The following is a 3,941-nucleotide window of genomic DNA, read 5'->3' as shown; positions in this document are numbered from 1 at the left end:
TGGATAAACTTCTCGGAACCATGAGTTTTGGAGGTGAACTTCATTGCAGGATGGCACTACTCACTTTAGTGAACGCAATAGTCTATAGCTTCCGGATGGATTTCTTCTTTGTAAGAATATCTTTCATGTATTTCGCATAGGCCGGAACATGATTTTTTAATTCCGTAAATGGAATTGAGACATCCAAGTTCTTCACAATCTCCATGAATTTTCCAAGTTGTTCATCGAACTTAGGCTTAGCTTGAGGACTTGGAAATGGAAGTCTAATCACAATGGGCTCTTTCTCCTTAGCCTTCTCTTCATTCTTCTTTGAAACTTCTTGAATGGTGGTGGGTTCTTCTTCTTTCTTAGAGTTTTCAACTCTTTCCTTATCACTAGCATTCACAACATCTTCATCAATGGGCCTCTTCGGCCCTTCATACCTTGTACCACTCCTTAAATGGATGGCACTCACCGACTCATGTCTTGGGGGATTACCTTGAGGTGGTAATTGCCTCTTTTGTCTTTGAGAACTAGAGGATGATAATTGAGACATTTGGGTCTCCAACATCTTTGTGTGAGCTAGTATATTGTTGATGATGATGTCTTTTGCTTGGCTATCCTTTTACATTTGAGTGAAAAACTCTTGTTGGTTCTTTTGCATTTGGAGGACCGTTTTTTGAACATCAAAACCTTGGTCATTTGTTTGATTGTATGGAGGTTGATTTTGATAACTTTGGTTTTGATTGTAAAAGGGTCTTTGAGCTTGGTTTCTCATTGGAGGTGGGGTGTATGTTTGAGGGTTTTGAACATTTTGGCTTTTTTATGAAAGATTGGGGTGGAATTTGGTGTTTTCATTGTAATAGTTGGAATAAGGGGTGCCACTTTTGTATGCTTGGAAAGCATTCACTTGTTCACTTGCTCCCCTACATTCATTTTGGTCATGTCCCAAAGTTCCACAACTCTCACATACTCCACTTGGAATTGATGATGATGCTACTATAGCATTAACATGTTGCTTGGGTGATTTGGATACCTCTTCAAGTTTAGCCATGGCCTTCTCAAACTTCAAATTAATGGTATCAATATGAGCACTAAGTTGAGCACCCAATTGAGTAATGGAGTCAACCTCATGTTTTCCTCCTCTAGTAGGCTTCCGAGGTCTACTATATTGTGAGTTATGGACCGCTATTTCCTCAATTTTGTTCCATGTTTGATTGTCATCGACTTCGGTGAACATACCATTTGATCCCATATTAAGAATGTTTCGGGAGTCTTCATATAGACCATTCCAAAATTGTTGTACAAAGAACCACCCGCTGAGTCCATGGTGTGGACAAGATCGACAAGTGTCCTTAAATCTCTCCCATGCTTCATGCAAAGATTCCTCATCCCTTTGTTTGAACCCGGTGATTTGGGCTCTCAACATGTTAGTCTTTTCCGGAGGATAGAATTTTTTGTAGAAAGCAAGTGCCAATTTCTTCCAAGAATCAATACCAAGAGTAGCCTTATCTAGACTCTTCAACCATTGTTTCACGGTACCAATCAATGAAAAAGGAAATAAGACCCATTGAATTTGGTCTTGAGTAACTCCGGTTTGAGAAATCGCATCACAATACTCACAAAAAGTCTCCATATGAGAATGAGGGTCTTCACTAGGCATCCCTCCAAATTGACTTCTCTCAACCAATTGTATAAATGCGGATTTGGCAATGAAATTACCGGTTAAATGTTGTGGTGTAGGAGTACCATTTGGTAGGTTCTCCTCGGTTAGTACGGAATATGATAAAAATTTAGGCATTGTCGGTTGATTTTGTGGTGGGTTTTGTATTGGGTTATCCTCTCCTTCTCTTGCAAAAGGGTTGATGAACTCAATGTTATTTGGTTGGATGTTCACAATCTCACCAATACCTCACAAAGTATTTCTAACAAGTCTTCTATTGCTGGTCAAAGTTCTTTCGATTTCAAGATAAATGGGTAACAAGTTACCTTGTGATCTCCTAGACATGCAAAATATCAAACAACTTGAAAACAATTAGAACAAACCTTGAGGAGATTGACCTCCCCAAGGTAAAGAAAGACACAACCAAAAACAATTAATGAAAATCAAATCAAGTTAACACCGTCCCCGGCAACGGCGCCATTTTTGGTCGTATCGTAAAACTCGTCGTCAAAAGTTACTCGACCGAAACAATATTTATAACTTCACCAACTACTCTTAGTAAAGAGGCAAGTAAAGGTCGGATCCCTAGGGACGGGTATTGATGTAGGATTTTCAATTGTAAATGGTCGTGTCTTAGGGTGTCACAATTTGGGGTTAAGATAGGAGATCAATTAAAACTAATCAACAATAAAAACAAAACAAGGTGGATAAAATGAAGGTGTAAAAAATTGATTAAAAGCACTAGGGTATCATGAGTTCATAGGGGAATACATGGGAGTTGATCATACAAACATGTTCTCAAATTATAAGCAAGCAATTATTGTTGTGATGGGATCGAGTTAGTGTATATCTTACAATCCCTAAGAAGGTTTGGGTCCCGGAGCCGAATCGATTAGATTGTACAACACCTACAAGTCGACTTAGTCCTTCCTATTCAACATTATGCATGGTCTAATGAGACTCGAGTTGGTTTATGTCTTATAAGCCTTATTGAAAAGATAAGTGATGGGTAAAAAATGCAAGGATTCATAGGCTCGCATTTCATCAAACATAACATGTGCATAAGTTGAAATCACACCAAGCAAGCAAATAAATTATGTGAACATATTAGATTAAGCATGAATCATTCCCCATGTTGGTTTCCCCTAATTACCCATTAACCCTAGCTAAGGAAACTACTCACTCATGATCAAGTTTAACATGCTAACAAGGTTGTCAATCACATTAACAAGGCAAAACATGATGAATGAATGAAAATGATTAACAATAATTAAAGCAAGGATTAAGAGAATTATACCTATGGAGATCCCAAAATAATAATGCAAAGAATAATAGAAGTACTTGATGATTGATGGAAGGTTGTCAATCTCCCAATAAACCCAAATGATCTTCTAATTACCCAAAATAAATGATGAACAATAAAGAAATTAAGGAAAGATTAAGTATTGAGATTTGTATTAAGACTAAATTAAGAGTTGATTACAAGATTAAGGTGAGATTACTAATTGATTACAACTTGATTAAGAGAGCATGCTAATCTAGGTAGTACAAAGGGGTATCTATACTAAAGATTAGGTACATAAATTAGGGCTAATAAGGGCTTAAATGACTATTAAGACCCTTAAGAAAAGTTGAGGAAATGCTCCTCTCCAAGGAGATGAGCATCTCCGTTTTGCTAGTCCCGTATGGATATGCTCGTCCCGAGCAGCTTGGAAGCTGGCAGGGTGGGTTCTGTTAGGATATCCGAGCGGATCATTAGGGGAGACGCTCGAATTCTACGGCTTCAAGACGAGCGTCTTAAGCTCGGGACGCTCGGATTGTGGTGCAGGGAGATGCCCGGATTGCTGGCAATCCGATCGGATCCTCGGTCAGACAACTTCTCTTCTCTTCATTCCTCAACAATCCACGGGGATCTTGTTGAGGATGCAAGGATCCTTTCATCATTGCTTAATCTACTTTATTATCTACATAGGTCTCCTAGTATCGTATTCCCTTTGATGCTTGGTCATTGGATGCGATCAATTTAGCTCCATTTCGCCATGTAAATGCAAGGTTTGCACTCCTCTCCTACCAAGGAAACAAAACCTCAAAGAATATGCAAAATGGGAAACTAAAGATAGTAAATGACCCAATTATGCACCATAAAGCATAGGAACGAGACTAATTCGGGGACTAAATGTGCTCAAATATGAGTCACATCCGAGATGGTGGAATAGCTCTCTTCATCTAGTGCATGAATCTCATCCTCGACTGGAGAAATGAGGTGTTAACAATCCAAGGTGGATTCTTCAATTGTGAT

General features: G+C 38.7%; 1 non-coding gene across 1 annotated transcript; it reads left to right on the top strand.

The window, feature by feature from the left end:
- Positions 1-1,301: 1,301 nt before the first annotated feature.
- Positions 1,302-1,408, top strand: LOC141650135 (small nucleolar RNA R71). Its single transcript, XR_012546192.1, has one exon. It is a non-coding gene; the product is annotated as a small nucleolar RNA R71 (small nucleolar RNA).
- Positions 1,409-3,941: the final 2,533 nt, after the last annotated feature.

This window comes from Silene latifolia, chromosome 3, assembly GCF_048544455.1.
Source record: "Silene latifolia isolate original U9 population chromosome 3, ASM4854445v1, whole genome shotgun sequence".
In the NCBI taxonomy this organism is placed as follows: Eukaryota; Viridiplantae; Streptophyta; class Magnoliopsida; order Caryophyllales; family Caryophyllaceae; genus Silene; species Silene latifolia.
This window is presented reverse-complemented; position numbering and strand designations above follow the sequence as displayed.